General features: G+C 47.6%; 1 protein-coding gene across 3 annotated transcripts in view; it reads right to left on the bottom strand.

The window, feature by feature from the left end:
- Window positions 1-8,346, bottom strand: part of ZHX2 (zinc fingers and homeoboxes 2) — a 170,678-nt gene extending 162,332 nt beyond the window's left edge. For all 3 annotated transcript variants that reach the window (XM_068526248.1, XM_068526247.1, XM_068526251.1), the window contains exon 1: window positions 8,120-8,346. The gene's annotated coding sequence lies outside the window, so the exon portion shown is untranslated. The remainder of the gene's footprint in view (window positions 1-8,119) is intronic.
- Window positions 8,347-24,265: the final 15,919 nt, after the last annotated feature.

The raw sequence follows: 24,265 nt of genomic DNA, 5'->3' as shown, positions 1-24,265 counted from the left end.
TACCAGGAGACCCATAAATCCCATTTCTAAAAGTGCCAAAGTCAGGCCATGTCCCATTTCAGTGTCGACTCCTGCCCTCCGTCTTTGGAGGGTCTACCATTAACCCACCAGTGATCCAAACCGTTTCTACTCTTTGGCTCCGTGGGCCCAGGAACCTTTGCTCTTGGAAACAATGTGAAGTCTTCCAGCTCTCCTGAGCCGTGTGGCTCTGGCAGAAATTCACTGCCTGCTCAGAATCAATTAAATTCCAGGCCGTTCTGCAGGATAACGCGATCTTGGCGCTCTGTTAGGGCAGGTTACGTGAGGCCCTGCTCCTCTCCGCTCCTGCCTGGAGCCACGGCATCCCTTCCCCTCGCTTTCTTGGCCAGGCGGGCAGTCTCTTCTTCCAGCTTCTAGCTGTCAGTCTATATCTCCCCCTCCTCCAGCCCCTGTCACTCTGGCCTCTCCTTACCCACTCTGGGCCACCACCCACCCTAAACAACGTGGCCGTGACATCCAGCTCTGACCAGGCTGGGTACAAATACCTTAAAGGTGCTGTTTCCAAAAAGACAAGAGTGCAATGCAAAGCAAAATAATTTCTAAAAGTCCTCCTGCACAGGCCAGGGAGGTTCCATGGGGGCTCCGGGTACACACAGGGGCTAAGGGAGCCTGAGGTGGCTTTTTCGTTCGAGCAGTTCAGCCCAGCCTCATATTTTAAAAACAGCGGGAAAAGTAATGTCAGCTGAAAGGAGTTTTCTGTGTGCTACTTAACTAAATGGCCCTGCAGCTGGAGAGAACCACGGGCAGACGTGCTACGATTCAAGGGCTCCCAGTGACAATGATCCTCTTTTATTGTATAAAAACAGCGATGCAGCCATTCTCCACCCTCCCGACGCCTGCTCCTCTGCCTCCTTCCCCCATTGGCTGGCAAGGCTGTTCAGCATCTTGAAAGTAGCGCCCAGCTTCTCCTGCCACCGTCTCCAACTCTGCAGCTTTCAGCCCACTGGGATTCCTTTTCTCGCCAGAGCCAGGGAGGAGAGGGTGGAGAGGGTGCCGTGCCCCCTAGAGAATGTTCTGGCAGAGACACCGATAGAGGCTTGAGAATTGTCTTGGGGGTGGGGTTTGGGGGGCCAAGGATAACAGGCACAGCTCTGGAACTGTCTTCTGTTTTGACTAAACTCACAAACACACACACGCATGCCTGTGTGCACTCACCCCTACACTCCTTTAGCAGAGAAGCCGTCAGACTGTCCAGAAGCTCATTCTAAAAGTGTCCCTTCTCCCTCCATATTGTTGCAGGCTGGGGTGGAGCCTCCAGAAGACTTCAGAAAGACCCGGTGATGACCAACGGCACCAGCTTTAGAATCAGACTGATCTGAGTTCGAATCTTGGCTACCTTCTCTTTGTGACCTTGAGCAAGCGCCTGACCGCTCTGAGCTTTGGTCTCCTGTCTTTAAAATGGGGCTCCACCATGGCTCTCAATGTGCTCCTCAGGGTCACACTGAAGGACACAGTGGAGAGAGAGCATTCAGCAGGGCACCTGGCACAAGGTAGGTGCTCAGTTTTTGGAAGTTGTTGCTTCTCTGAGGATGGCGGCACCGTGTTTGTGGTGTGTCTGGGTGTGCAGGGAGATTTGTATTCATTCCATCTCATCAGCCAGAGTGGACAAGGCTGGGGTCTGTGGCGGGGCGGAGATGGCGGTCGGGGGGACACAAATGTCAGCCCCGCTGAGGAGTGTTTTCCTTGAGGCTTTCTGCAACACTGATTTAAACCGTCACGTTGGCCCAGCCCATGCATGCGCGCATGCGGCCTCCTCCGTGTAGATTCTGGTCCTTCCTTGGTTTTCTGCAGATGTTTTGGAGCCCAGAAGCTGCAGCTGCAGGCATCCAACCAGCCCAGAAAATCTCATTCATCTTTTTCTCTCTACCCTTCTTGACAGCAGGCTCCTTCTTTCTCCCACAGAGTCTGTTCTGGGCCCCCGACAGGGAGGATTCCCTCCCAGAGAAAGAGCTAATTCAGTTCGGCCACCCTCCAATGCCCCAGAGACACAGGAATCCGCTCCCTGCCTGGAGCTTGACAGCAAATGGTTCCCAGGATTTGGCTGGTTTCCCCCTGCCTGGTGAACCCAGAGTGGCTTTAAACCCAGGAAAGTGAACCCAGCATACGTTTCCCATTTTTCCATCCCAAACCAAGCCTGTGCACCCCTAAAGTATACTCTGAACCTCTTAAACCGAAGTGAGTGACTGCCTGGGTCACACTCCTTAATATCGATCCCCCATGAATCAGGCAGGAGCCCAAGCATTTCATTCACTGCAGGTTTTATGTGGTAAATACTGTTGCAGTGAAACATTGTGTAATAAGATTTAATCTCCACTAAGTGTTTCTAGTACTAGGGGACCAGAGCTGGGCAGAAAGAGGAAGAAAGTGTGCAGAACTGTGGCTTTTAACACGTAAATTGTTCACCAGGGGATAAGGAGAGGTGTCAGCAAGAAAACTGACTCTTGGTCTTTTTTTTGACTCCATTTTAAAGTTTGGGTGGAACGTGATGGACCGTTGCCAAGACTGTTTTTCTCCTTGGGGGCTTGTTACATGTGCGTATGTGTGAGACACACACACACACACACACACACACACACACACACACCATTGCCAATCAACCCCTCTTAAGTGCATGACTTCAAGCATAGGAACAGGAAACAGATTGGGGGTGGATGTTCTTAAAATCACAACCTGTTCCATGTAGGGCAGGGGCGGGGAATCCAGAGCACTTTCTTTTTTTCAACTACAAATGAAACTACCTTGTCAATACCAAAAACAATGCCCACTTTACTGTCTACCACAGGGGTATGTGAGCAGTTAAGCATCCTTTCAGAACTGCGCTGTCTGGATTTGACCATGACACAGCACATTACAGTACCTGAACACTGCACCAGGGTCCCACTGTGATATTCAGGAAGAGATTTCCATGTCAGTAGTTGCTCAGACTTGCCACAAATGAGCATATATGTGTATGGGGGAGGGGGGTAGGGAGGAGAATTGCAATGAGATGGGGACAGTTGGGGTCTCGAAATCTACGATAAGAATCCATGCATGTTAATTACGTGGCACCTCAAGGAAACAAGAAAGTCACATCCTAGAGGTGGTGGCAGTGATTATGATGGCGGAGGAGATGATGGTGATAACAGGTAACGTCTACTGAGAATAAGCCACGTGTTAGGCGCTGTGCTAAGCTCTTTTATAAATCTCTTCTTAAGCTTCACAACAACCCAGGAGGCAGCTGCTGGAAGAATCTCCACTTTAGAGATGAGGAAACTGAGATTTAAAGAGGTATGTAATAGCCCCAAATCATAAAGCTATTAATTGAGCAGAGAATCAGGGGTGTTGGTCCTTGCTGGAGGAATCCAGTGTGGGAAACCTGACCGGAGGCCCTCTGAGGACCTCTGATAGCATCCCCTCCCTTAAAAGCAAAACTGAAGGGTCACGACCAAAATTATTCTGCTGATGACTGGTGGAGTTGCAGGTGGGGCCTGGGGAGTCCGAGGGTCAGGAAAAAAGCAAGCGTCATGTCTGGGGAGTAAACTGGTACCCCTCCCAGTGTATCCAGTTCCACTCACTGAGTTACTGCACAAGGAGAGCTAGTTACTTCCTGGTAACAGCTGACTAACATCAGGTTAATTTTGGATTCCTATTGGCAGGACCTAAAAGAAAATCTCCCTCACTTTCTTAGTGTGCTGTCTTCTTTTTGCCCTAAGGCAGAACTGGTCCCCTGGTCTGAAACTTTCCAGGACTCATTTTAGTTCGAATAAGAACCAAGCTGGGGCTTCCCTGGTGGCGCAGTGGTTGAGAATCTGCCTGCCAATGCAGGGGACATGGGTTCGAGCCCTGGTCTGGGAAGATCCCACATGCCGCGGAGCAGCTAAGCCCGTGAGCCACAACTACTGAGCCTGCGCGTCTGGAGCCTGTGCTCCGCAACAGGAGAGGCCGCGATAGTGAGAGGCCCGCGCACTGCGATGAAGAGTGGCCCCCGCTCGCCACAGCTGGAGAGAGCCCTCGCACAGAAACGAAGACCCAACACAGCCAAAAATAAATAAATAAATTAAAAAAAAAAAAAAAAGAACCAAGCTGATTCATCTCCATAAGGCACACTGCTGTCAGTCTTACCTTCCTAAAACACCTGACACTCCCTCCTCAGAAGCCTGCCATGGCTCCCCAGTACCTACAGATTAAAAGCCAACCTCCTCCACGTCCATCCCCAAGTGTGGCGTCATCTCTTTGCACAACCTTCCCTGCATCCCCCTCTCCATCTCCCCAGAATACACACAGCTCTCAGGACGCAATTTTAACTTCATCAGGAATAACCTCCTCTTCTCACCTGAGGCCACTAACGCTTTATCTGCCAACTCAACAACCATCTCTCCATTCACCCCTTCTGCCTTACAAGCTGAACCCCAGTTTGCTCGTGGCAGTGATGTGCCTAACTAAAAACACAGTATTGCCCCTTCCTGGTAGGGTTGGGTGGCCATGTGGCACAGTTCTGGTTGAGCTAAGGACAGAAGTCCCTGAGAGGGGTGTCCCTTTCCAAATGTAACAGTAGGTAAATGCTCTCTGTGCCTCACTCATCCTACTTCCCCTTTCCTGGAATGCAGATGTGAGGTCTGGAGATGCAGCAGCCACCTTCCTACCACGAGATGATAGACCTGGGGCCAAAGGCCTATACTCTAAGGGTGGCAGAGTAGAAAGACAGAGCCTGGGTCCCCAGTGGTACAGCTGAGGCATTGTCCCACCCACTTTCTTGTTGTCTGACACAAATAAGCCCCCATCTGGTTAAGTCACCGGTGGGCAGGATTTCTGTTGCTAACAGGTGAGTGCAATGGTACCCGACACACCGCCAGACATTGTTCCTTCTCAGTCATGGGTCAGTTCTGATGCTACCCGCTCTGGAAAATCCTCCATGGGTCCCTCAGAACACAAGAACTGCGCCCTTCATTGTACTTCTACAGTAGTTACTTTTCTCAATTCTAGCACCTATTTCATCCTGCTTTATTTGGCCTGCTGGCTGCTCAAATTCCTAGAGGGTAAGGGGTCTTGGTCTCACTAACATGTCCATGGTGTCTGCAGCAGTGCTTTGCATCAAGGTTAGATAGATGTTCTATCTCAGCAGCACCTCTATAATGTCTGGAGCAGTGCATTGTCTGCACACGTGGAGTGTGCATGTTCTGGGGTCTGGCACTCTGCTTGCTAGCTGTTTGGTCTTGAGCAAGCTAGAGAACCTCTCCGTGCCCGTTTCCTCATCTATAAAAAGGAGAGGATGACAGTACTTTACCCCGCAGGGTTGTCACGAAGACAAAATAGTTTAATCCTAAGCACTTAGAATGGTCTCTGGCATATAAAATTGCTTAATGACTCTAGGCTTTTATTAGTGTGATGAATACTACAGTTGCGGAATGAACAAATAAATCAACACACAGCTGCTAAATAAATGAATTAAGAGATGAAAACTAGGAAAATTCCTGAGTTCGGACCACTGGGCCATGGTCACTCTTCCCTCTTTTCTGCCTTTACTTTTCATTCTAACTACAACGTCCCATATCTGGGGAGCTGCTATACTGGAGTGTTGTAAGGCTTGGCTTCAAACATGGAATTTGATTTTTGCCAAGCGGCTTTGGGTAAGTTTGTTTCACCTCTCTGAGCTTCAGTTTCTTCCACACTAAACTTGGGATAATAATAGTATTTATCTCATAGGGTTATGGTAAGAATTAAATGATAAAGCATGTAAAATATACAGCATTATGCCTGGCATACTGAAACAGTGTTAGCAATTGTTATCAAACACCGTCATTATTCTTTTTGTCAAATGCATGGCCTCCCACTGAATCACATGGTCCTTATGTGGATGGGACGCTTGGGGTGGGGTTGCCTTTTGGCACGTCAAGGTACACTGCATTTACATTGGGAGAATACTTTCCTTGAGTGCCAACGAACATTTGTGGCATTTTGATTTTTTCCTTTAAACGGGGATTAGCTAATATATCCGATTTACCCCAGAACGCTGGCCTCCAAATTTTCCCCTTAAAAGCTATTAACTTCAAGTGGATCCTTAGTTGACACCAAACCTGGCCGGAAGGTACACGTGCACGTGAGAACAATCACAAAGCAGAGTGTTTAAACAGCAATGATATTCCCACAGATCGCGGATCCAGTCACTGTCGGTGACACATTTCAATCTAGCTTGTAGATTTCCCCTCTTTGGCCTTAAAAGAAGATGTGTATACAGCTTTATATAACTTTCCCTTTAAACTTAAACCGTTATGTTAGTCCCATTCAAGCACCTGACGGCTCCATTCATCTATTTTTACCATTAAACATGCCATTTTACAAGATATTTATTCCACTTGGTTGTCATTCAAATGCTTTTTGACATTACTGCCCCGGGACTCAAGTTCTTTAACTAACTGCCCTCATAAATAGAAAATCCCCTTTTGACGGAAATCTTGAAGAGCTCTCTGAACCTTACTCTCTTCACTTCAACAGGCATTAATTTCTGCTCTACATAAAGGAGTGAGAGTGTGTGTGTGAGTGTGTGTGTGTGTATGTGTGTGTTTTAAGAGGGTAACTGTGGGAGGCCTGAGCGACCCAAGGGATGAAGGGGAGGGATGCCTGATCCCCAAATCCTGCCCAACTGGGCCTGCCTCAGACTTGGGGAGCTGCTAACTTGGAGACAGAAGGCGATCATCAGGGAGCAGGTAGGGCAGAACTCTAGGGCCTGAAGAGACTTGGTGATCCCTGGGGCCCAAGCTGGGCAGCGACACTTTCAAAGGGGAGGGGTCCAGGGAAAGTCATTATTTCCTCACCTTCCTCCTCCCCCACCTCCCAGACAAACAAAAGGCCATCGCGGCAATAGCTGAAGGCAGAGAGACCCCACTGGCTTTGAAGCCGATCCATCAGGTGGAAGCCTGAGCAAATCACAACTTGGCTTCCCCGGCAAGTTTTCTCCGCAGCCTAACACACCACCCTCCTGCTCCCGGTCCTCCGCCGCCGCCTCCCGAGCTCCGCACAGCGACGAGGCCGAGGGGACCGTGCTGTGATGCTCACTGGTTTCCAACTTTCCACTCCTCTCCCAGCCTCCTGCAAAGCGGCTGGGAAAGGGGCAAGTTTGCAAAGGCGAAGATACCAAGTCCTGGGGACGCCACAAAGGAGCCGCAACACCAACAAAGATGAACCTCTCGTGGGGCAGACGAAAAGCGCCAGCTGCCGTTCCGGGGGGCGATCGTGGGCTTGGGCGGGCAGAGGCGGGCTGCGGGCAGCCGGGCCCGGGGGTCCCCAGGGTCCCCCGCCGCCCCTGCCCACGCGGGTTCCCCGGCACCTGAGCGGGGCGTGGGGACAGCGCCGCACTCCGGCCCGGCCCCCGGCAGGTAGCTCGGGCGGCCGCCCGCCCGCGCCGCGCGCCTGCAGCCTGCAGCCAGCAGGAGCGCGGAGAGGAGAGGCAGCCTCAACCCACGGCGTCATGCTTCCTGCCACCACATTACGGCGAATCGTCACCGGGAGGGGGGAGAAGAGGGGAGAGCGGGGGAGGGAGGGGAGCACACACACGCAGCCCCCCGCCTGCCAGACCCCGCGGAGCCGGGGCCACGTCCCGGTGGAGTCCCCGCGGGACCGGCCCCGTTCGCACAAAGCGCCGCAGTTTGGCCGAGAAAGGAGGGAGCCGGCCACGAAATAAATAAATAAAAACAGAGTCGGGTCTACGTAACGCCCTGTCGAAAGCGGACGCCATATTTTTTTGTGGCTTATGTCGACATAGGGAAACGTAGACATGTTTTTCCTCCTCCTCCTCCTCCTCGGTCTGCCTCCCATTGATCCAAACTTGTAATCAAAACTCTTTAAAAAAAAATCTCCCCCACCTCTGGATCCTCTGATCTCCTCCTACCCGCAAAAAGAGCCTGCACCCTCCCTCCCGCCCCCCCCCTTCCAATCGCAAACCCGGCCAAGTCCCATTAACAACACATTTTCGGGAGCCGCGGCGGCGGCGGCGGCTGCGGCAGCGGTGGGAAAGTTGGGCTGGAGTGGCCGGTGCCCGGCGTGCGGGGCTTGGGGCCGGCGGCGCCGGGCGGGGGGTGCTCCGCGCCGGGGCGAAGTTTCTTACCTGCGCCGGGGCTGGGAACGCGGAGACCCGGGCTGGGAACGCGGAGACGCGGCACGGGCGTTCCAAAATGGAACTCTGCTGGCTCCCCCCACCTACTCCCCACTCCCCACCGGGCGCCCGGCTCGGGCTCCGTGGGAAAGAGGGGGAAAGCCAGCCTGCCAGACAGACAGACAGAAGAAGCCCCCGTTCGGAGAACAGTGGCCAAAATTTTTAGAAAGAAAGAAAAAAAAAAAAAGAAAAAAAAAAGAAGGAAAAAAAAAAAAGGGGAAAAAAATGTCTCGATCAGTGGGGAATCTACGCCAAAACCCACATGATCTGTAACGTCAGCATGCGTATTTGCATACGATACCACCACCCGAGCTGCCACCCGGGCTCGGGTTCCGCAGAAAGTTACAAAGTGAAATTCAGCCCCCTCCGGAGACGCCGGCGAAATGTCATTTTCAGGCGGGAGCTGGGGGGGAAGCTAGCCCTAAAGGCGCTGGTTACTAGCCAAGGTTGGGGGGAGGGCAGTAAATTAACTTAAAAGTCTGAGCCCAGTAACGGACTCGGTGGAATTTCTGCGAGGGGAGGAGGGGGAGGCGCGAGCGAGATCATTGAATATTAAGCAGGACCCGGCGCGGCGGCCGCGGCCGAACCCTCCCGGTGCAATACCCATTTTCTTTATGAAAAGTTCAAGGTGTCACTGATGAGCTCAACAAACTGTTGATCTTGACCACGTGGAGTGGCAGACAGAGGGACCGCGGGGCTCGGCTGCTCGCCCCGAGCCGGCGGCACCCGGGATCCCGCGTTCCTGCCGCAGCCCAAGGGGCAGCGCGAGGGTGGGGCTGCCGCGCGCCCCCGGCTCTGCCTGCTCTTTCTCCCGCCTTCGGACTCAAAGAAATAATAATAACTTAAAAAAAAAAATTTTTTTTTTTTTTTAAGCGAGACACATTTAACTCCTGGAATAGTAATGAGAGGGCTTGGGGTAGGGAGGGTAAGAAAGAGCCCCCCACTTATATAACGAGTCGAAATTAGATGACTTTTGCTGGAGAGATTCTGAGATTTCCGCTTGCGCCAGGTCTGAGGTTGGTTCAACATCCTCAAACTTTTCCCTTAAGAGCCAATAAACAAACAGACGCCCCGGGAGCTGACTTCAACTCTTGTCGGGCCAGCTTTCGCCGGGATTCTCAGACTTCGAGAAATGCACACCCCTGCGGCGCTCGCAGGGAAGTCCCTCGGAAGCGAGGCGGGTCTCTTTCGGAACTGGGACTCCGGCGTTCCTGGCGGGAGGGCATCCCTAACCGCCGCCGCCCCCTGGATCCCCTCCGGCGCCTGAGAGCAAAGGCGAGTCAGGATCTCGCTGCTCTTCGCCTGCGGCCTCGGCAACCGTGAGCTTGCGTTTTGGGCGCGGCGTTCCTGCAACAGCGCTCAGCTACGGAGCTCTAAGGGATCTGGGATTCAGGGGACGCTTTGGAATCTCCCGGAGAGCAACCTGTCTGCGCCGCCCGCTCCTGCCCGGGTGGACCAGTTTCTCCTCCGTGGGCATCTCGGCGCGTTAGCATCTCCCAGGTGTGAGCTGAGCGCGAGCGCGCACGAGCCAAGCGGGGTCAAGGGGATACGGTCTGGGGTCCACTTTTGACGTCCGAGCGCAGCGAGGAGACAAAGGGAGCCTGGGGCTGGGGGGCTCAGCGGAGTCCCCGCCTGCCCTGAAGATGAGCAGGAGCGGAGTGTCGGGGCTTCCTGGCCACAGCCTTTGCTCCGGGGAATTAGAACGAACTCTAGCGGCGGCTTGCGACGCGGCTGTGGGCGCGAGGGCAGCAACAGGTGGCCGTGTACGGCGGAGTGGCTGGAGGCGAGGACGGGGACTGGGGTGAAAACGGCTGGCTCTGGGGCTGACTGCGAGGCCAACGCACCTGGAGACCTTTTGGCATTTTCGTTTCCTAGGATGAGGAGAAGAAAGTAGCTACAAAGTTTTCCTAGGGTCTCTCCTAGGTCTCCAATTTCTCTGACAGAACCCCTTCTTTGGGTCCCCAGACATTTCTGCAATAAAAATAAAAATAGCTCATATGCAAAACTTTCTTACTGGCTTGCACCTGTTGGTTCCGTTATTGCTGAGGTAGGGCTTGTTTGTTTGTTAGTGAACGGTGCATAAAACTAGGTCCTGGCCTTGGAAGGGGGTCTCTCGCGAGGTGCTCTCCTACCTGAGAGGCGAACTGCCCTGGCCGGCTCTTAAAGGATTCCGTTAAGAACTTCCTGTATGACTATGATCCGGTTAGTGTCGCATCTTTCTCAAACTCATTTGATACCTACCGTCTAAAATCCTAATCTACTTGCCATCAGTATCGGAATTTAGGGATGCCGATTTTTTGTTCTTCCCTCAAGGCTGTGTCTGAAGAGTGAAAGAAAAAGACCCCTCCCCCCGCAACTCTAATATTTTTATATCGCTTACTCTTGACTCTTCCAGGTCATCCCACCGTTTCCCCACCTTCCCTTGAAAATAACTACGGTTCTTAGTTTGTTTCCATGGAAATTACTGAAACCTTAAGGAAGCTATTCCTGTTTTGAGGCGGCACCTCCTTTTGCTGGTCAACCACTTAGGAGGGGGTTCTATAAGCCAGATTTCCTCCGCCTCCGCCTCAGTACCACCTACTTCTGGCTGGGCCAGCGAGTAATAGGATGGAAGGGTCAGGGTTGAGCCAAGCAGGGTAAACCCTCTGGACTGTCCACTGAGTTCTCATGTCTTCAGGGCACTTGGATCTCAAGTGGGGGGCCTTTGATGACTGCAGTATCTTTAAATTGTTCAAAGTTTAGCATGGACTGAACCTTCACTATATAAACAAACAGGAGGGGATAAAACAAGGGTGACTTTTGCATCAAGTGCTATGATTTCAGTTTGCTTTATGTATAGGTGGAGTAGACAGACCCTTATCTGATATGATCCAGGAGATTTGGAACCAATAATTATAGGGATAATGCTTATTGAGTGCTTTGTATACATATACCAGTAGCTACTTAATCTTTTTTTTTTTTTTTTTTTTTTTACTAAAGTATAGCTGACTTACAACATTGTATTAGTCTCAGGTGTACAGTACTTAATCTTTACAACAACCCTAACAGGCAACGATTCTCCAAGTGTTTTGTCTTAGGTCCCTTTAGACTCTTAAAATTATTGAGGACCCCGAGTAGCTTTTGTTTACATGAGTTACATACATCTTGATATTTACCATGTTAGAAATTGAACTGAAAAAAAAAATGAAAGCACAGGAATTTACAAACACACTTTCTGTTAGTCATGGGAGCAATGATACTATGACATGTCATGTAGCCTCTGGAAAACTACTGTATACTTGAGAAAAAATAAGAGTGAAAAGGGCAAGTAATGTTTTAGCCCTATCACCAAAGTAAATTTTACTTTGAAGACCCCTGGAAGGGTCTTGGGGGCCTCCAGGGTCCCTGGATAATATTTTGAGAAACACTGTTATGGTAAGTTATTGTTATGTGCATTTTACAGGTGAGGAAGCCAAGCCTCTTAGAAATGTAGTAAGTTGCCCAGGGCAAATGCAGGGAGCAAAGATTTAAACTGGGTTCTTTAGAGGCCAGAGCCAGAGTTCTTAATGATTGTACAATTCTGCCTTTTATTAACAACCCAAGCTCCACCCTCAGCCTAGAACAGCCTCTAGGGCTTCCCAAGACTACTTTTTATTAACAGCAATTACCTTTTGAGCCTTTATTATGTGCCAGCCCTTCTTACCCATCATCTTGTCAAATGCTTACAACCACCTTCCCTGCAGGTATTGTTTCTCCCATTTTACAGATGACAAAACTGCAGTTCAGAGAGGTTAAGAAGCTTCTTCAAAGTTGCTCAGCCAATAAGTAGAAGAATCTGGATTCAAATCTTTTTCTGGTGGCTTCAAAACCAAGGAAAGACAGGAGTCTATCACAGTGATTTATAGAGGCCTAGCGGGGAGGAAACGGCTTCTGTTCGTGATTTGGTGAGAACTAGGCCTGGCTAAAAGTCTTGCAAGTTTAGAAATGTCAGGAGGAGAAGAAATAAAAAGCAGCATTGCCCTGATGGGGCCCCTAATCTAATGACAACAAATCCACACTGGCGTGTAAACTCAAAAGAGACGTAGGGGAGCAGCAAAGATTTGGAATTGAGATGGGAATCGTGGGGTCATCCCACCCAGCTATCTGATCCCTGCATGCACATGCTAGATAAGTATTTTTCTAAATGAATGAAAAAAGAAAACACAAAACACAGAGAAGCAAGCAAGAAAAAGAAAGCATCAGCAGTCCAACCAGGCACTGCTTATAATTTTGGTATGGATCTTTCCACATGTTACATTTATTTACTTTTTCCACTATAAGACTCTTAAGAGAAATGAAAAGTATTACATATCAATTTACCAACTGTAGCATGGAATGGCCACTACTGACACGTCTTACAACAAAGCGAGACAGAGGATGACCTTTCAGAACATTCAGATTGCTTTACTCAATACCTGCAAGTGAAAGGAAGAAAGGAAGTGCGCTAGACAGAGGCTGTCTCCTTCCATGTCTGCATCCCCCCCTCACCCCCAACCATGGCTTGAGAATAAAATGTCTCATGCCCTGAGATCAATCCCATGGCACTGGTAGCATCGGAGCTGGTACTTGATGTTTTCAAGTTTACAGCAGGAGCTTGGCTTGGCAGTGACTTGATCCTGCTTGGAGAGTAGAGCTAAAAATTTACCAAATGGGGAAAACTCAGACCTTATTATTTGTTTGATTTTACAGTCTGGTTTAGTCCTTGTATCATCTCTGTAAGGAAAGCAGAACTGGTACTATTGTTTCCATTTTACAGAGAAGGTTACCGAGGCTTATAAAGGTTACAGTCATTAGTTCGAGTTCACAAACTAAATTCTGAACCACTATATAAATCCGTCTTGTAACTGCAAGACCAGTGCTATTTCTATGCCCCTTCTTCATCATTTGTTGTTTTACCAAAAGGGGTCTAAACGTGGCTCCTATCAGACGTTGTCTCTCCTTTCTTGCAGAACCTTGGAAGAGAATTATCACTCAACAAGGTCTTTTTATCATATGCCGTTTTATATGTACTTACGCATTTATTTGGTTGTCTCCCCACTAGAAGGTAAAGTTCCTGCAGCCAGGTACTTTGTTTCGTTCATTGCTGCTGTATCCCTATGTTTAAACCAACATGGCATATCACAGGTGCACCACAAATGATTGCTGAATGAATGAATGAATGCAGTGCACTTCTTGTCAGGGCTTATCCAGTTCTAGGGAGTCAATGCTTTTCAAGAGTATACACATCTTCTGTTTACCTCAAATGACCTTAGCTAAGAACATCAGTTCCCGGGGTCAAGTCTTCAATTCCTATGATGCATAGGATCTGTGTCTGGTGAGACACTGTGGGTGGTTAGTCCTCATCTGGATTCCTAGCATGAGAAACGTTAGCAATGGAAAACTTTACGTCAAATTTTTTGAACCATCCAAGATGACTTCCTTATGATAAATTCCTGGATAACTAATCACTGGGTTGAAATATACACATAATTCTAGAGTGGAAACCCTTTGCAATAAGTGAAAGCTTCAGGAGGCGTGGTACATGGTCTCCCAAGATGGCTGCAGTCAATCCTTTCCCTCACTGTATGAAAGAGACTTCACCATTAAGAGGTGGCATTTATCTCCCCTCCCCTTGAATCTGGACTAGTCCTGTGATTGCTTTGATGCTGTAAAAGTGATATTCTGAGACATGTGAGCCCAGGCCTTAAGAGACTGGCATTTTCTGCTTCCTTCCTCTTGGAATTCTGCTGCCATGTGGTGAGAAGCCCAAGCTTCTTGGGGAGGCCACATGGAGGAAAATCAAGATGCTACAGACAACAGCCCCAGCTGGTTTCTGGCTGACTCCCAGTCAGACTTTAGCTGTGTGAGTGAGCCACCTTGGGAGCTCCAAACTAATTCACCTCCCAGTTGACTGCAGCCCCAGTTGACATCACATAGAGCAGAAGAGCCTCTCAGTTTAACCCAGTCAACCCCCAGAATCATGAGCGATGGTAATAAAATAATAGTTGTTCAACACCACCAAGTTTTAGGGTAGTTTATTACACAGCAATAGATGACTGAAGTGGGAGGTATTTTCCTTGTGTTTTCATTTGCACATATATCTGAATATTCCAGATGAACTTCCCACTGATCTCTGTGGGATGTAGCATTCTGAGATCATAGAGAAAGCCAGACAAGGGGTGGAGGGACTGCTGGTCCATGATGCCTGGGCTGGCCACTCCTCTGAGTCAAATGCTTGTCCTGATATCAGTTGTTTTTCACAAAACAGCTGAATTTAGCCTAAGGACACCACACCCCCCGCACGCACGCACACACATGTACAGGTCCCAGATCCTAAGCAGATGAATACTCTTATGTAATAATTACCAAGCACAGATACTCAGTAGGTGCTAGAGTTAAGTTCCTGTTTGGTGTTGCCAAAAACCGGTTTCCGTTCTTCAGAGATATGCACTGTGATGGGAACTCCAAATGCCTACCATGCACAAGGCCACCTAGAAGATGCTTCTTACACCTGGTTTCACTTAATCTTCACAACCTTCTAAGTAAGTGTATCATTTCCTTAATTTGTGGCGGAAAACTAAGACCCATAGAGGAGTCGAACTTGAACCCAAGTTTGACTGACTGCAAATCCTGCCTGCTTCTTATTACACCTTTGTGTCCCAAATTAACTCATTTGCAAACCACCTTCACAATTTTTGCCCCAGAGGCATATGTACCACCTGTAATATATTTATTTAACATTTCAATTTACACTGATTTACATTCAAAACTTAAATGTTTGTACTTAATAATAATAATGATAATGGTAATAATAATAATAATCTTTTTATCACAATGGAAAAAGAAAAACCAATACTGATTGTAACAAATGGAAGGTAGCAGTAAAAATAATCCACAGAAAGAAACAGTGCTATTAAGCTAGCTAGATATTTTCGTTTTCAGAAGGTGGAGCCAGAGGGTAAAGATGTTAGAAAGGTGCTAATGACAGGCTAACACCAAACTGATAACTTTTTCTTGAGCTAATTAAAAGGATAGAAAGAGAATTGCAAAGGAATGACTTTCTTTCCAAGTCAGGATTATTTAATGCTGCGTCCATGCATCGTTTAAAACCTGTCCTCTAAGATTCAGCATCAGTGGATAACTTGTCATTCTCTAAATTTGCTGTGGTCTTTTCTATCTTTGTAAATGGTGCACCCTCTACTTGGAATGCCTTCCCTCCTCCTCTGTGCTTCACGACTCGGATCAAGTGTCACTCCCTTTGGGAAGCTTTCCTGCACTCTTCCCAAAAGAGTTAATGCCTCCTCGGAATTCCTACAAAATATTGAACTTTCTTTGAATTAGCAATTACTGCCTTGTAGTTGAATCACTTCTTTTTATTTGCTACATTCACTTGACTGTAATCCCTTGAGGATGGGTATTTTACCAGTCATCTCTGTGTCCTCTTCTCTTGCCTAACATGGAATATGGGCTAGTAGAATTCTATGATGGCCCTCAAGATTCCCAGCCCCTGCTTATTCAAATGAGCACTAACCAAGGTACTGCTGTGAAAGAATTTTGCAGACATAATGAAAGTCTCAAATCAGTTGGCCTTAAAATCTGGAAATTATGAAGATTTCTGGATAGGCTTGATCTAATCTTATGAGCTCTGTGAAAGCAGATTTTGTTGAGGAAGTCAGAGACATTCAGTGTGAGAAAGATTTTACACAAGGATGATTCTCTGCTGCTGAGATGGAGAGGCCATGTGGCAAGGACCTAAGAGCCACCTCTAGAAGCTGAGATCAGTCCCTGGCTGACAGTTAAGACAATGGGGACCTCAGTCCTGCAACCACAAGGAAGTGAATTCTGCTGATAACCACTGAGCTTGGAAGGCCCGGTATATAGTTTATCTTGGTATATGTTCTGTGGACACTTGAAAAGAATGTGTATTCCTCTGTTATTGTGCAGAGTGTTCTATAAATGTCTATTAGATTTTGTTGGTTGACGGTGTTGTTGAGTTTTATACCCTTGCTAATTTTTGTCTAGTTGTTTTATCAGTTGAGAGAAGGCTATTGAAATTTCCAAGTGTAATTGTGAATTTGTCTGGTTCTTCTTTCCATTCTATCAGTTTTTGCTTTACAGATTTTGTAGTTCCTTTTTTGGTACATACATAATTAACCTGTTAGGGGTTCACTCAGCTTCTTAAATCTGTAGTTTTATGTTTCTTATGAAATTTGGGATGTTTTTGGCCATTATTTCTTTGATAATCTTTCATCCTTGTCTTCTTTCTCCTGTCCGTCTGGGACTCCAATGACACAAATGTTAGATCTTTTGTTATGGTCCCACATTTCCGTGAGGCTCTGCTCTTTTTTTTTTTTTTTTTCAGTCTATTTATTTTCCGTTGTTCAGATTGGGTGACTTCTATTGCTTTATCTCTGAATTCACTGTTTCTTTCCTCTGTTCCCTCCATTATTCTGTTGAGTCCATCCTCTGAAGCTTTTCTTTTGGATATTGTATTTTTCAGGTCGAAAATTTCCATTTGCTTTTCCTTTATATCTTCTATTTCTTTGCTGAGACTTTCTGTGTCTTTGACGAGGATTTAAATTTTTTCATTTGAAGCATGTTCATTTGATTCTTGGAATCATTTTTATCATGACTGCTTTAAAGTCTGTGTCAGGTAATTCTAAGGTAGTTCTGTCATCTTGGCATTAGTGCTTCTTGATTGTCTTGTTTCATTCAGTTGGAGATCTTCCTGGTTCTTGGTATGGCATATGATTTTAGACTGAAACATGGACATATTCATGTTATATTGTGAGACTCTGGGTCTTATTTAAACCTTATGTTTTAGCTGGCTTTCACTGATATCACTCTGGCATAGGAAAGGAGAGCAGCTCTGTCTTGTTTCTGCCAAATGGGGATAGAAGTCCAGGTTTCCCACTTGACCTCTGTTGGTACCTGAGAGGGGGATTCCTCATCACTGTTGGGCAGGGGTTGGTATTTCAGTTTCCCACGTGGTCTCCACTGACACCACCCTACAGGGAGAGGAGAGACACCTCATTATTGTTGGGTGAAGGTGGAGGTCCAGGTTCCTACATGATCTCCACTGAGACCAGTGGTGATGAGAGTCCTGGCTACCCTCTTGGCCTTCTCTGACATGACCCTAGTGTGTGTGTGTGGCACCTCATTACAGCCACACCAGGGTGGAAGTCTGGGCTCCTTACTTGGCCTTTGTGGGTGTGAGTGGGTCACAGTTTTTTCTGTGGTGTTTGGCTGGAGTACAGACGTTGTCTTAAAATTTTCTGTCTTGCTACTCTATTCCTTTCCTTGTCCTGTGACTAGAGAAAGCAGGCTTCGGTTGAGTTTCACTGGGGCTTTTTTTTTCAGCACCTGTTGGTGTTTGTAGGTTGCTGGCTTTGTCAGCTTCAACTCTGGGGTGTATGAAGCAAAGGAAAACCCAGGGAAATCACTGTTGTGCCGTTCCTCAGATCCAGAGGTTCCTAATTGGTCTGCTTTCTTCTCTCCACCTTTCAGAGTCTTTGTATGTTTGTAAGTGGTTTTGCTTGCAATGTCCAGGGATTTTAGTTGTACTTTGCAGGAGGAATAGGGAAAAGTACGTCTACTCCATCTTCCCAGAAGAAGAATTACTAAGTGATGGGATTTTAAAGCCATTTTCATAGGATTATCATGAACACTTTAGGTCTCCATGATGGTGAATATACTGTTATTGCCTTATAAAGGATGCTCAGCTGCTCTTATGAAGGGAATTGGGTGCTGTGGGGACATCCTGACTGGAAGACTTGCCTTCAGTGTCCCCGGATCTTTAAAGGGTCTTGATTCATTCCCTTTTAGAGAAATAAAGGAAGCATTTCCTTCTGCCCTCATTGACACAGGGCTTCTGAGCTTATCTTGCGAGCTTGAATCCCACTTCTTTCATGAAAGTCTGAAACTTCCTGTGTGGTAGATGTGAAAGAGCACTGAAGAAGAGGTCAGGAGAAGCGTACTGCTGTGTGTCCTTGGGCAATTCATTTCCACTTTCTGAGCCTCAGTTTCTCCATCTCAAACTCAGGAAAGATGGGGATGGACCAAATCAGGGTTTCCAAACTTCAACCATTTATCCAGCACCAGTCTGAGTTTGTCACGTAGGACCACCTGCTTCTTTACATATGGGGTACTTTCCTCCACACGGACTCACTTTAAAGAGGAAACTTCACATTGCCTTGGGACCTGTGCCCCTCAGCAGGAGGGAAGCCGTGCAGGCTTGGCGCACCTGGGACCAGTGTTTACTTGCGGAGTCCTCTGAGGTCTCAATCCCAGCCTGAAGGAGATGGTCACTGGGGCTTGTAAATTCAATGTGCCACCTCTACCTAACCCAGATTCTGATAAAACGTATCCTCATGGCAGCGGTCCAGTTATGGAGACCCTCCAAGCACAGTTGCCATGAGCTCTGGGGAGTGTGGTGGTAGTGTACCCTCCCCAGACTGCAGAGGAGAAACCTGCTTTGTTTCATTTGAAAATTTCCAACCACGTCTCCCCTCTCTGCCTCCACTTCGAAGGCACTTAATTAAAAACACCTCTTTTATTCCCAGACATTTTGGAGCAGGCAATTAGCATCGTGGCCCTCCCTGTCTGGGAGCCCCCTTCTGCCCCCTCCATGACAGAATGTTGTTTGCCAGCATAGTCATTCTTTAAATGAAAGTGAATTAAAAATCATCTCTCCTGGAGCACTTGTGAGGAGAACTTCATGACACCTCTTATAATAATTGGAGAGCCCCAGGGGATTCGGCACAACTGGGATTAGCTACCCAGTGCTAGACACCAGCCAGCCTCTCTCAGACCCCCTCCTGGGATGCGACGCTGGGAAGTGCCTGGGTGGGTGACCGCCCTCTCGGCAGCCCAGACGTCCCACTGACAGCTAGATGGCTCCCTAGAGGGCTGGGAAGTCACATCCCAGCTGGGGCTGAGTATAAGACTTGTTTCCCCTTCCAACTTCTCCACTGCCTAAAATGCTCCATTACATTGTTTTGAAATGTCCTAACATTATGAAGACAGCATCCCTGCCTTTTCTGTTCATTGCCACATCTTCAAACACTTAGAATTGTATCTGGCTCTGGCAGAATGACTCTCAATGAATATTGGTTAAATGAATAAATTCTGTAGTTGTATTCATTGGACTCTAAATTCGATTAGGCAGGGACCATTTCTGTCTCATTGCATCTCCAAGACTTAATACAGTACTGGGCACGTGGTATGTGATCGATAACTATCTGCTGAACTGAGCTGCTCCTTATTCATTCCTTCCTGGAGTTGCTGTGGCCTCACAGTTTGGGGCAGGGGTCCAGAGTCAGGCCGTCCTGAGTGTGGATACCGACTCAGACGTTTTCTCCCTGAGGATCTGTGGCAAGAATTTCAACTCTCTGACCCTCTGTTTCCTTTGTAAGTAACACAGAGATAATAACCCCCACCCAGTTTCTTCAACCCACAGGTTGTTGAGAAGATTAAATTGAAGGCACATGGTTTTAATAATTGGCAGTTATAATTATCGTTGCTGTTGACTGTAGGTCTAACTTCTGTTTCTTAGGCAGATAGGCATGCCTGCACCACTTGGTTGGGTTTTAAGTGGAAGAACTGTCCTGGTGATATGGCCGGGAGAGCTGGACAGGGCCTGAGCTGTGTATCTGGTGGTGGCCTCCTGTCCACAGCCCACAGGCATGATCTGGGTGCTTTGAGAATCACCTGCAGCTTGTAAAAAAGCTCACTGGAAATCCTAATCCATCCTTGATGAGACTGCATTAAGCATGTGCGTGTGTGCGTGTGTGCGTGCGCGTGTGTATGTGTGTGTGTGTGCGTGCGTGTGTGTGTGTGTGGTGGTGGGGTGACATTGCAGGCTGATGAACGAGGATTGATAGCCACACATGACTTCAAGAAAACAATGACTCGATCATAATATAATAAATGCTGTCTTGTAGACAACATATTATACTCCCTGGGAGTTGTGAGGGGAAATAACAGAAGGGCCCTAAATGTGGTTCCTAAGTGACCCTCAGTCTTCACCTCCCTGAGGGCTGGAACAGAGAATAGTGAAGCACAGAGGTTAAGTACAGGAGCACACTGGGTGCAGGTAAGGACCCAGATCTCCTGGAATGGAATCCTGACTCCTCCACACACGAGTTCTACTGTCTTGGGCAAGTTACCCTTCTCTGTCTCTTTGTCCCCATCTGTAAAATGGAGATAATGGTGGTAGCTACCATGTAACGTTGACTGAGGATTAAATGAAACAATTCGTATAAAGAGCTGACAGCGACACCTGGGGCATCATAGATGTCTAATACCTATTACCTACCATTATTGGATAATCTGTAATTATCCAATTGCTTTACCTTTTTCACAGGTGTTATTCTCCAGCCGACTTTTTGGTCCCTTCTCCAATCCATCATGTTCTCCTATCTCGTGTTTGTTTGGGTGCAGTTGTGGACCCAGCACTTGCCTGGTCCTGCCATGATAGTGTAAGGGGAGGATGACCTCAGCCCCAGAAATACTTCCTGATGACTGCTGGCTTCTATTTATACCCCCCAGCACTGGGCTTGCTCAGAGGATGCCAGCATTATACATCTGTGACGCCACCAGCTTGTCAGTCACCCGGACCCTGAAATCATCCTCTGCAGTTATCATAAAGTGTCCCAGAATTATAGAATGCTGGACCTGATGTCAAAACCACAAAAGCTTCTTAAATCTTATAGATAGAAGTAGTCATGACCATGGCCAATGTAGGAAAGATTGGCAAGGCCCAACATTTGTAAGTCCTTCTTAGTTTTCAAAAACACTTCTCCAGAACCCCTCTCCCGGCTCTCTCCTTCTCTCCTGTTCACCATTACCTCTTGCTCAGACTCTATAAGAGCCTCCTAACCGGTTTTCCTCCTTGTATCTTTGAGCTTCTCTGATCCAATTTCTAGAGCAGGGGTTGGGAAAATTTTTCTGTAAAGGGCCAGATAGTAAATATCCTAGGCTTTGCAGGCCGTAGGTCTCTGTTTCAGCTACTGAATTATGCTGTTGGTGCATAGCAATAGCCATAGATGATACGTAAAGGAATGGGGTTGGCTGTGTCTTGATAAAACTTTATTTATAGATGCTAAAATGTAAATTTCATAAACTTTTCATGTGTCATGAATTATTATTACTATTCTTTTGTTAAACTAATTTAAAAATGTTAACACCATTCTCAGGGACTTCCCTGGTGGCGCAGTGGTTAAGAATCCGCCTGCCAGTGCAGGGGACACGGGTTCAAGCCCTGGTCTGGGAAGATCCCACATGCCGCGGAGCAACTAGGCCCGTGCGCCACAACTACTGAGCCTGTGCACCACAACTACTGAAGCCCGCGCGCCTAGAGCCAGTGCTCCACAACAAGAGAAGTCACTGCAATGAGAAGCCTGCGCACCGCAATGAAGAGTAGCCCCACTCGCTGCAACTAGAGAAAGCCCATGCACAGCAACAAAGACCCAACTCAGCCATCAATCAATCAATCAATAAAAACATTCGTAGCTTGTGGACAGCACAAAAATAGGAGGTAGGCTGGGCTTTGGTCCAGGGGCCATCGTTTGCCCACCCTGGCTCTAGAATGGTTTCTCAGAAATGTACTGCAACTACTATTATGGCTGCTGCTGCAGCAAAGCCATCTGCCGAATGGTGAGAGGCACCAGGCACTGAGCTAAGAGCTCCTCCTAGGATGCACGTAAGCCTCACATACTGTACCAGAGGCACTACTTGCCTCCTTACTGAGAAGCATAGGGCTGCCCCAGGGTACATGCCAGGAAGTGGGATAGCCAGGATTTGAAGCGGGTTGCCTGAGCCTGCTCTCTCATCCGCTGCGCTGCACTGCCTCTGCCTCGGGATGAACCGCCAATGTCTTCCCACTGCCCCTGGAAGGTACTCCATGGTCCATCCCCCTGTCCCTGAAGGCTTGGGATGCTTTCATCCCCTATGCCTCCAGCTCTCCCCCCAGCTCTCTGCTCCCTAGCCAGTTTGATTGTCTTTTGGTTCCTTGAACTCTCCAAGTTTATTTCTGGCTCAGGATTCTCACCTGTACTGCTTCTCCCTCCTCGCTTGGCCAAGCAAATGCCTGTGGGTCTGAGCTTGTGTCACTGTGTCGGAAAGGCCTCCTATAACTCCTGCAATATTCTCTCTCACAGAGCTCTGTCTTGCTTCGGTATTTCTGACAACAGGCGACTGCGTAGCTACATATTGATTTCATGCCCATCTTCCCACTAGCCTGTAATCCCATGATGCATGATGGGAGAGCATAGCTCCTGGACACACCTTGTTAACATAGTTTTGAGCCCAGGCCCCAGGGCCTGGCCCAGAGTAAGTGCTCAACAAATATCTGGAGAATGAAGAATCAAATACATTTTGCCTCTTTGTCTTCTCAACATCCCTGGGAAGAAGTTATCGCTCTCTCCACCATCCCCCTTATAATTGAGAAAACCTGGATTCAGAAACCTCCAGTAGCTTTTCCAAGGTGTCAGAAACAATAATCAAATTCAAGGTCTCTGCTGCCGTGTCCAGGGACTTTTTTTTAATGGACCATGAACATTCCCTTATGATTATTCATATATGTGTGCATATTTATATAGATAGATTTATTTCGGTATAGCTGCCCACATTCAGATGACACATAATGGGATAGAGCAAAAATTCCCTGTTGCACTTCTGTCTCCCAACCACCTAGGTCCTTTCTGAAAGCAACGAGTGGTACCTGTTTCTTCTAGATCCTTCTAGAGGTCATCCATGCATAGCTGAGAAAACACCTGTACTTATTCTTCTCCCTCCACATATCTGACGTAAGTGGTGACATAACATACATGCTGTTCTTATTTTTTTTTTTACTTAGCAATGTATCGTAAAGATCCGTATCTGACACATTCCTACACATCTCTTCCGTATTCCTGCAGATAGAGCTTACTTTAAACGTTTTTTTATGGCTGGGGAGTATTTCCTCATCTGCATATTCCACAATTTATTTAACCATTCCCCAGTGATAGACATTTGGGTTGCTTCCAAGTTTTTGCCATTAACAACACTGAGTAACTTTGTAAATATGTCCATTCACACATGTGCAAGCATATCTGAAGGATAAAATTCTAGAAGTGGAACTGCTGGGGTAAAGGGTATGCTGCAATGAAAAAAAAAGTCTGTCTTTTCAGAAAGCATGTTTTAGAAAGCATGACACATCATTTCTGAGATTCATAGTGACCATGACAATTGGCCCATGGTACTGCCAGGTCAATATCTGGAGGGGAGCTGGTGGTGGAGAGCTCCCTTTCTAGGGGGACTTGAGAATCGGTCAAGTGCATTCTTCCTCCAACATTTACCCTCCATTCTGGCTGTTTAATACTATCACTCCTGTGGACTGTCTTTGAAAGGCAGGCAATATCATATGTCGTATGGTAGAATCAGCCTGGGCTTCAAGATCGAACATACCTCAAATCAGGTACCAGCTCTGCAATTATAAGCTGTGTGACCCAGAAAAGGTACTTTAACCTTTCTGAGCCTCAGTATCCTCACCTGTAAAATGGGGCTAATAATTGCACCCAACTCACAGGGTGGTTGTGAGGATTAAATAAACTAATCTGATACATGTAAGCTATTATTATTGTTATTAACTTTGGGGCCACCAAAACCCTAAGTGGCTGGACACGGAAGGGTAAAAGCAATGAGTCTGGGAGGGGGAAGGAGATGGGGCAGGGCGATTGTGGTCCTAGCAGACTAGGGGTCAGCTTAAGGCCACGTGGTGCCAGGGCCAGGGGTGAGAAAGTGACTCAATAACTCCACAGATAACCTTTGTCTGTTTCCCAGCTTAGCTAGAGCCAGCTTGGTTAATGGTTAAGTGAGTGGCGCTTGCAATGTGGTGAACGTGGAAGGCCCTCCTGCGTACTTGGGACTAGGTGTAGCCAATTAAAGATATCCTCTGCAGAAGAGACTTGTGGTTGCCAAGGGTGGGGGAGGGAAGGATTGGGAGTTTGGGATTAGCAGATGCAAACTAGTATATACAGGATGGATAAACTACAAGGTCCTATGTATAGCACAGGGAGCTATATTCAATATCTTGTGATAAACCATAATGGAAAAGAATAT

The sequence above is a fragment of the Eschrichtius robustus genome, chromosome 17, assembly GCF_028021215.1.
Source record: "Eschrichtius robustus isolate mEscRob2 chromosome 17, mEscRob2.pri, whole genome shotgun sequence".
Lineage (NCBI taxonomy): Eukaryota > Metazoa > Chordata > Mammalia > Artiodactyla > Eschrichtiidae > Eschrichtius > Eschrichtius robustus.
This window is presented reverse-complemented; position numbering and strand designations above follow the sequence as displayed.